The 10,859-nt window shown below is 32.4% G+C and overlaps 1 pseudogene; it reads right to left on the bottom strand.

The window, feature by feature from the left end:
• Positions 1–4,807: 4,807 nt before the first annotated feature.
• Positions 4,808–5,467, bottom strand: LOC149220133 (thioredoxin reductase 2 pseudogene; annotated as a pseudogene).
• Between the last annotated feature and the right edge of the window lie 5,392 nt (positions 5,468–10,859).

The following is a 10,859-nucleotide window of genomic DNA, read 5'->3' as shown; positions in this document are numbered from 1 at the left end:
ATCAGACGAGTTGGAAAGAGAAGCCATATCAGTGTACCCGGATGCAATAGAGGCAAGAGTTTGCTTCAGCAAGATGTAACCATTGAGCACACAGACACCATCACAGATGACCAAGATTGGCATCAGTTCACCACCATCGACCATCATAAGGATGTTAAAGAGCTGGTCTCACCACAACGGTCTGAGTGTCAATGATGTCTTGCATGGCTTTCTCAAGCCATTTTGTCTCAAATGGGTACATGTGCATTGTAATGTAACGTCTTGTCAAGTGGAAGTTTAAATGTCGACAAATGGATGTAATAGTCATAGAGTAGATGATGAGTCATAAGGGTAGATGAACTGTCACAAAGGGGAGTGTCAAGGGCCATCCCACCCTTTTCTATAAAAAGCCCCTCATAACTCATTGTAGAGGCTTTTGGTCATCCAAACTTCAATAGGAGTATATTAGAGAAAGCTTGGACAATATTGTAACGCACCTTGGCTCCGCCACTAATAGAGCTAGTATATCTCTTTGGAGGAGCAGGCGATTGTGGCCATAATGTTCCACTACCGAAATTAGTGGTTGGACATGGATGTATTGTATGACCAGAACTTACACTTCTTAATATAATAGAACCAACACATTTCATGCATATGTCATATTGTAGTCCATCTATATTGTTTACTCTAAATGATATATGTATTTGTTTGCTTACGCATGCATGTATGGACTATTCTATATAAGTATGTATGAATCTTACCAAAATGTGCTGATTGGTTTAACCATCACTTTGTATTTCTCACTAACTTTATTTCCAACTTGTGATGCATCTTTGCTCGTGTGTTCCATTCCAAGCCACGTACTATTACAGGTTGCTATGGGGTGCACTCACCCTAATTTCTGCATGTTAAACTCTTCATGCACCTTCCTTGACTCACCGTAGTTGTCACACCCTTGCTACCAACATAGGCATCTTACTTGCCTCTGTGTGAAACCGTGGTCAAGAAAATATCATACGACCCAATGCTGGGACTCCTACACTAAACGTTCTGAGGTCTAATTAGGACTTCTTACCAATGAGATCCCCTGACGTGTTGGTGGGTCCAACACTGCCAACATTTTGGTGCTAGAAGGAAGGCTACATGACAAACTGAGCCATCATCACCTACTTTGAACCTGTGCATATCTATCATGGAGTCTTGCAGCACTCTCCTACCTCCAAGATGTTTTTCACATGCCGAATCTGTTACCATCACAAGGGCATTTTTTGATCTCTTGTCCACATATACGTTTGATGGTGAAGGCGAAGTGGCCTGGCATGAGTTCCTGCATGAATTCATTGCCTTTCTTCATGAAGACGAAGGATGTTCTGATGAATAGGCCAGCCTACTTCTTGCATAAACACTTCGTGAATATCCACATCAGTAGTTGTGCAGCCTACCGGCTGACATTTTGCACTCACTTCAGAACTTTTGTGACCTCATTGAAGATACTTTCTATCATTTTGATCCAGAACATATTGACCAAAAACTATTACAACAATAAAATGATGTGGGAGAGCATGAACACACATTTGTTGAACCATCACTTCCTCCTGACATCGCCCCTTCCGGCTTTCGCATAGACTTGGTTGTGAGTCTCATGCCTCGTCACATGTATTTTGTACCTCAACCTCCATCTTCGTATTTTGATCATCCTCTGGATGACACTATCTTTTGTTCTTCCATTCCGGACTCTACAATTGATTTGAACAAGGATTGATCTATCGAAGGAGTTGGTGTTTCACAGCCAACATGTGCTGGAATTCATGAGGAGTATGATGGGGAGCTTGAACATCCATCGATAGCAGAGGACCATCCTTGTATGTCTGTACCTCCTCCATTTTTTCTTGACATCCTTGATGATCCTACCATCCATGATTTATCATGTGTATCTCCATCCATGGATGCATCCATTGTTGATCATTCATAGGACATATGTCAGCCCATCATCCAACAATGGAGAGGGCTAATCATTCATTGAGAATCCACTTCATCTTTCATCTACTATTTCCAGAAACGCAGATGGTGAACATCCTTGCTTCTCATCTACCCCTTTGTGTGATTCATCTAATCATGAGGATGTCAACCTAGATCCTAAATTTTTTGATCTTGGTTGTCGTGATCCCTTTACCTCATCATCCAATCACGATGTTTATTCACTCATTGTTAATACGTCTAAGCCACTGGTCTACGATGATCCATCTATCAATGAAGTCGAAACCCTGCAGAATCTTAAGGCACTTCAGCCCGAGCTGATGGTTATGTCAGGCCCTCGTTGTCTTGAGGTTGGTTTCACTTCTGATCAGGCTCCTCATCACTCATATGTATGCACTCAAGATCAATATAACACTCAGATTTTACTTCCTCCACTCAAACTACACGATCCAATCGCTCATGCATTGGAGGAATCTTACACAACAATCACACTTGTGCAACGTAAGTGGTCTACCTTTCTCACATTTCTTGCATATCATGGTCAAGGGATGCATACACTCAACATCTGCATGTAGTATAGCACAACACCATGGCAATTCCACAGAGTGCATGTCATGCACTTTCACTCATTTTTATTTTGTGGATGCTCGTAAGCTCGGAGTCTGTTTGTCTTTGTTGTTGTATTTTTCGTATCTACTGGTTTGTGCAACTATGTTGTTCGTGAACCATGCCTTCACCCACATGGGTCAACCAATGTGTCGGTGGCTTCGTTGGAAGTATCACTTCACGTGAGACGACCCATGCACTGTTAGCTTAGGAGTAGGAGTAGTGTTTGCTTTTGAGTTGTTTGCTTGCATGCATGTTTGCTTCTTTCTTTGTGTGTTTGTTTGCTTGCTTGTGTGTTTGCTTACTCGCTTTGCTTTCACATTTGCCTATGCTTCTTGCTTTGCTTTTTGGGTTTTCTCCTTGTTTATGTTTGTAGGTTAGTTTCACATGGACTATGTTCGACTCTTGAAACAAGTTGGGTAAAGTACAAGAGGACATGTACAACTATCAACATTCAGTTATCCGTTGTCCACTCTCTTATGTAAGAACTTGTTTTCTTCATTCTATGATACATGAATGTAAAATACATAATGTTCGAAGTGAACCTTTGTGAAAACACAACGCTTACGCGCTAACTAATGTCACGTACTCTAATCAGTTGTTTTTGGGTTAACCCTTGGCAGCTCAGTCAAGTAGAGTAAGGTGAGGGGGAAAACCTTAATAGGCACGTCAGAGGTATATAATAAAGTACTTCTCTGAAGGAACAACCTCTTCTTCTCTCAATCATATAAACATCAACATAATCATGATCATAACATAATTACTAGATATCAAGGTCAAGGTTTAGATAAATTCCTTTATTCATGCACAACATTGAGAACCATAGTTCCCAACTTAACCAAGGCATACGACAAAAGATATATGCACATATACAAAAGATACACATATACTCATACATGCACAACTTCCATATATGCACATATCTTCCATACATTCACACCTCTCATGTATAAGCGTATCTTTTGTATATGCGCAACTTCTGTATATGCGCAAATTTGATATATGCATATATTTCGTATATGTGTAGCTTTTGTATATGCTTTCCCAAGGTCCATCCCTTCAACATGTCCAACTGGCTCTAGAAACTGCACAATATTGTTCCTCATCCTTGCCTGAACTATGCATTGCGCAATCTCAAGAATCAAGGCTTCCCCTCACCTGCCTAAACTGCGCAACTACGCAATAATTGAGCTCCTCTTCCCAGCCTATCACTCGTTCCACGCACAATTTATGGATCAAAAAGCATCATCTTAAGCTAGGAATTTTCGAATTGATGTCGTCTCATCATGATTGAATTGCAGGAATAGGTACCCTATCATGTCATGGAGAGATGATGGAGAAGGAGGAGAGAAGCATGCTCAAAGACACTCTTGCACTTGAACTTGCAAGCTAATCAATCAGGAGAAAGAAAAAGGACACTAGTTTGCGACCATTATCCAAGACTTAAGATCATTGAAGACTCTTTATTCGACAATATTGTATTTGAAAGTTATGAGGGTTTTTACTTTAAGATGTATCAACGAAAGAATATGTCATTGCTTGCATTATTATTTTGTTCGAAGTAACATGTTATATTCTTAGGAAATATAAAGACATTTTTTTCGCAGGTGATAAAATCTATCATAACTCAATGGCCATCTCTAGTTTCCATTTGAATGCAGGTTGTCTCATCATTATTATTCAAGGAAAACGACGCCACTTGCAATAACCTGCTAGTGAACCATAAGGGGGTAGGCTTTCACTCTTGTGACATGACTCTGGGTTTTGGGTTGTTGACGTATTTCCTTACATCCGAGAAAGGCCAACTCTTAGCCAAACATAAAGAATTTCAATACATACTCCAGGGCCATAAAATAGTAAAATGTTATATAAAGAGAAAAAAAATTAGAAAAAAAATTAAATAATATTATATATATATATATATATATATAAGGTATACATACACTTAAATAAAAATGTGTTTCAGCATTCACATTTAATTTCAAAATTTTGATATAATTTTTTTTTTAAAACTTCAAATAATGAAGTGTTAAATAATTTAATTCAATTTACATTTTTAAAAATGCATAGGTGTGGATAATTCTTTCATAGTTTTAATATAATTTATTTTTTAAAACATCAAAGCATGATCATAGTGTTAAATTATTCAATTCAGTTTACATCCTTAAAAATGCATCAGCCACTAAGAATTCTTTCAAAATTTATTTTAAACGCTTATTTAAAACGTTTATTTAAAACGCTTCTCTCACATACTCAAACAGGCCGGGAACTCTCCGTATCCTCCTGTGCCGCTATCTCTCTGTGAGTCCTCCTCCTCTGCTGCTATTTCTTGTAAAAAGTGCTCAACTTCCAGTGCTGACATACACCCTGCACAGTAAATCGAAATTCAAAATACGTTAGAAAATTACAACTTTGATAAATGGGACATTATCAAAAATCCAGGATGAAATAAAACACAATTGTCTCCACTAAACAGCAGCCATGCCGAAACCTGACCTGCGGCTATTTTGAAATAAAAAAAAGTCCCCTAAAATTAATACAACAGATAGAACACACCAGATCGCATTGCAGACATATACATAGTACATACCTGTACCGGCAACAGTGATGGCTTGGCGCCATTTAGTGTCCTGGACATCTCTGGCGGTGAAAACCCCCCAATACTCGTTTGGGTCGTCCTAGGTTTTGTCTTAATGTAACCGTCTGACTCCAACTCCAGCTGTCCCTCCAAAAACTTGGTGGCTGGTTCATGCCCAATTGCAAAGAACAACACCGACTCCTCATTGCTCACTGTGTTTCGCAAATTGAGCCCATTGAGAAAGCCTCTCTCGTTCCCAAAAGCCTTGAGGACTTTCGTATTCCATATGACCTCGATCTTGGGGTTATCCAGCGCCCCCTTCTGCATGATGTTGCTCGGCCTGAATGCATCCAGCCTGTGAATAATCTAATCTTTTCTAACTAATAACTTGCTAAAATATCTTGACATACAATCACATATCATAAATTTAATCATAAATTATTTCAACTTGACTAAACACTATGTTAATTCACTCTCTAACTTTAACACACCCCTCTAGCAAAAATAATTAACTTATTTTAACACATCCAAAATATAACAATTTGTAATTAAATATAACTATTCAAACTTTTAAGGGTGAAATGGATGCATCACCAAAATGCCAATGTTTTTATCGATGAAAACGTGAATGCGGTAACACCCAGTGAATGTGTGGGCAGAAAGAGCAACTTAGTTAAATGTAAGCATTCAAACTTTTAAATGTGATATCAATGTTTTTAGTAAAGGAAATGTGAATGTAGTAGTACCGAGTGAATAAGCGCAATTCCTATTGCCACCTCTATAGCATTATAAATGCCCTCTGACATGCTAGGGAAATATCTCTTTGCTTTTCATGGAAATTTCTAAGATATAAATAATATTTAATTAAATTTCTAAAAACTTATTTTAAAATAAACCTATTATATAAATACTCAAACAATAAATAATATCAAATTCTATACCATAAATTAATAATTTATTCATCAATTTAACAATTTAATTAAATTTCTAAAAAGTTATTTTAAAATAAACCTATTATATAAATACTAAAACAATAAATAATATCAAATTCTATAAAATAAATTAATAATTTATTCATCAGTTTAGCAACATAATTAAATTTCTAAAAACTTATTTTAAAATAAACCTATTATATAAATACTAAAACAATAAATAATATCAAACTCTATACCATAAATTAATAATTTATTTATTTAATAAACCGTTTTGATATATATTTCTTAATTTTAGTAATAAAATAATATAAGAACATATTATCACTTTAAAATAATATAACCAAACAATCAGACATCATTATAATAATTAATTTAAAGATATAACATCTTTCATTATGAAAAGCATGTTACCCATTTTATCTCCCCAATCAAGTCACCTTCATGCGTAAAAATAACATCAACTTGAAAGCATAATAGATAAAATACCTTACTCAAAAGCATAATAGATAAAATACCTTCCAATTGGTTAAAAAACCTCTGATCGAGGTGGGGACATTATTGCAATAAATATTGTACATATAACATATTAATATATAAAAATATTATATTTCATTAATTTAATTTAATTAATATAAAATTGAAATAATTATGATAAAATAAATTGAGAGTAAAATATCTATTTGTTTGAAAAATAGTTTCGTAGAAAATAAAAATAAGAAAAAAAAAATTATAATAAGAGTTTCTAATTTAAAATTTTTGATAGGACTAATTGCATTGATATATGTATTTATTTTTTTCTAATAAATTTTAATGCGAAAAGTCTTTCGACTGTTTATAACAAAAAGGGAAGTTTGATTTTCAAACACTCATTTAAATAGTAAATATATGACTTGAATGAATTTATTATAATTATAATACATTTTAGTTGGTGCCAAAAAGACATTAAATATATATGTTTTACTTTTGAAATTTTTACTAATGCCATAATAATGATTATTATAACTATAATAATTTTCCTATTGAAACATTGAAGAATCTCAGGGTAGTAGCACGTGCTATCAATTGTTGTCAACTAAATATAACCATGGTTTTCATATGGACACATCCATTCATTTATCACTTTTTGGTTTCGATACTTAGATTTCAATTGATTCATATCTCTTTCGTTTTTATATGGAGATCTCGATTTAGGATAAGCAGTAAAAACATTATAATTTTTTTAACTCTGGAGATTTTTAATTATAGATATTTATGGAAATTTTTAATATATAAATAGTATTTGTTATAATAATTTTTTCAAATATAGATATTAATGAAAATTTTTAAGATATAAATAATATTTGTATTTTATAGAAATTTTTAAATTATAAATAACATATGATGACAATTTATAAATTATTTTTACATTCATATATATATATAATTTTATAAAGTTTTAAAAATAAATAAAAGATATAATTAGTTTTGACATAAATTTTTTTTTTATCTAATTTAGTATTTCATAAATATTATTTAAATTTTAAATCTATATCATGAGTTTAACAATTTAATTAAATTTCTAAAAACTTATTTTAAAATAAACCTATTGTATAAATACTAAAACAATAAATAATATCAAATTCTATACAATGAATTAATAATTTATTTATTTAATAAACCATTTTGATATATATTTCTTAATTTTAGTAATAAAATAACTCTAAAATAATATAACCGAACAATCAAACATCATTATAATAATTAATTTAAGGATATAACATCTTTCATTATGAAAAGCATGTTACCCGTTTTATCGTCGAATCAAGCCACCTTCATGCCTAAAAATAACATCAACTTGAATCAGAAGCATAATAGATAAAATACCTTCCAGTTGGTTAAAAAACCTCTGAGGTGGTCACATTATTGCAATAAATATTGTACATATACCATATTAATATATAAAAATATTATTTTTCATTAATTTAATTTAATTAATATAAAATTGAAATAATTATGATAAAATAAATTGAGACTAAAATATCTATTTGTTTGAAAAATAGTTTCTTAGAAAAGAAAAATAAGAATAAGAAAAATTATAATAAGAATTTTTAATTTAAAATTTTTGATAGGACTAATTGCATTGATATATGTATGTATTTTTTTCTAATAAATTTTAAAAAGAAAAATCTTTTTATGGATTGTTTATAAGAGAAGGGGAAGTTTGATTTTCAAACAGTCATTAGACATTAAAGATATGGCTTGAATGAATTTATGTAAGATAATTATAATACATTTTAGTTGGTGCCAAAAAGACATTAAATATATGTGTTTTACTTTTGAAATTCTTGCTAATGCAATAATAATGATTATTGTAGCTATAATAATTGTCCTATTTATATATTAAACTATTGAAACATTGAAGAATCTCAAGGTAGTAAAAGAAAATGAGGGACATTGCTATCTAGACAACCATCATGTGCATATCTGAAATGAAGAGGATGCCATGGTGGATGTAGTTGAAGAATAGCGACATGAAGAAATAGTCTTATGGATGGAAAGAAAGAGACAATAAGGATGGTCTTAAAATGAAGGGGGAGTAAATGTGATATCATGTTTTCAAGGCCCTCTTTATTTGGATTGCATTTTAAAAAATACTCCAATTAATATTTCTCTTGACAATTAGATTCATACTCTAAATTATACAGATCACCCTCTTTTTGACTCCTAAATTACAACGCAATACATTTGTACTATGTATATCATGTGGTTTATATAATGGAAGTCAAAACATGTGAGTTGAGTTGCAATGACCTTTTATTGCATTTTAAACATTCCTAGAATGAATCTCAAAGGGAACATAATACTAGTGAATGCATAAAGTTGTAGCAACGAGTTAGGTTTACAATATGGTGGGTATATTTTCCATGATATGCTTCTATGTATAAAACAAGATATATGAAAAGGAAAAATGCATAATAATAAAGTATCCACCAACAAGGTTTCCAAATAAGACTATGTTATTACAAGAAGGAAAACTATAAGAAAGTTGTTGGCTAATTTCACCTTGACATTATCAACTTACATTACCTCATATTTAGTATGTGAGTGTGCTCTACTAAAACATGACTATTTTTATATCCTTCATTCCTTCTACTTGAAATTGAAATATCTATCAAATATAAGATTACAAAGCTATTAATTTATTATTTATATAATTCAATTTCATTCTTTACTCTAAATTCTTATTCTTCTATTTCTTTGACTCCAATATAGTCATTTTCTAAAATGATCTTTCAATAATGCTTCATGCTATAATATTTAGCTATCTAGATGATCAATTCTCGACCATGAATATATATAATCTTCTAAACATTATAATATTTTATTTCTTATTATTTTGATTAAAATTATGATATCAACAATTTTATTTTATTTGATATATATTTTATAATCTTATTATCCTTTAATGAAACATGTCACTCTACAGGCAAAAATAAAAAATGATCAGTAACATAATTTCCCAATAAAATACTGTTTTACATAAATTCTGTATAAAATATGCAACATTTAACATACAAAATATGCAAACATGGCAAACATCACCAAAATACCAATCATCACCAAAATACCAATGTTTTTGGTGTTGAAAATGTGAATGTAGCAACACGGAGTGAATGAATAGAACAAGTTTCCGTGAATGAGTAGAACAGGTTGTACGTTGACCAAATACCAATGTTTTTAGCGATGAAAATGTGAATGCAGTAACACGGAGTGAATGAATGCACAAAAATATGGCAGGGCCAAGGTCGAATACGGTAATAACAAAACGCATGTGATCGGTGCAACACTTAGAGAGCATGATAATAATATTTAATTTATTGTTGTAATTAATGGCAATGAGTATTTTCAAAATTCTTTTGGGCTAATTTTAGTAATTGGATCGATGATGTTAATATGTATATTTTGATTAGTTTAATTATTTATTATTAAAAAAATATATATTAATTATTCTAATGAAATATATTTGTATAATGTAATATAAAGTGTTTAAAGTATTTGTAAAATAATTAAAAATATTATAAAACATCAATAATTCCAACTTTGTGCAGAGGTTTTTTTTTTAACCTTTTGCTATCAGTCGTGTCATCCCCGCCGTGCATCGTTTTGTCCCTATTGCAAGTTAAACGATGCAACCATGGACAACAAAATTACCATTGGTTGATTTTGGTAATATCTGAAGTCTCCACGCACGATTTATGGATGTCGTGTCGCTATCGAGAAGGCACCACTGCTGTGAGGATTAATCATCGGAGAGAGGGTCTCGATTGGGTCACAGTGAAGGAGGTACTTGCTATCACACTATAAGATCTATGTCTACCTAAACTCAAACAATTTTTGTTACTGTCTCCTCACGAAGATCTGATCCATCGCCTTAAAAATCAGAGAGTTAGCTTGGAGAAGTCACAGATAGATGACGCTCCTAAGTTTCTTTTGGTATATTTGATCCGAAGGCATGATAAATTTCCAAGGCCGGGAGTAGTGGTGTTTTTCCTCTCCACTATATTATTCGAGGTTTGGGATGCGAGGCCTATCTCTCTACCATGGCATACAAGACCTTTTCTTTATGCAGATCAGGGTGCTGCTCCCACATTGGGCAAAGAGATGGTTTATCCATTTGATGTGTGTAAGCCCTTAAGGATCCCTTCACATATTTCGAATTGGAAAATGGCATTAAAAGTGAAGGGGGGGCCCGATGACTGGAACGCAAATCTGTTGTGGAAGGTTTTATCCAAATTTTGGTTAAA

Source organism: Pinus tabuliformis, chromosome Q (genome assembly GCF_031772625.1).
Source record: "Pinus tabuliformis cultivar Carrire ecotype Pingquan chromosome Q, CPIR1, whole genome shotgun sequence".
Lineage (NCBI taxonomy): Eukaryota > Viridiplantae > Streptophyta > Pinopsida > Pinales > Pinaceae > Pinus > Pinus tabuliformis.
Note: the sequence above shows the minus strand (reverse complement) of the source record. Positions and strands in the feature narration are given on the sequence as shown.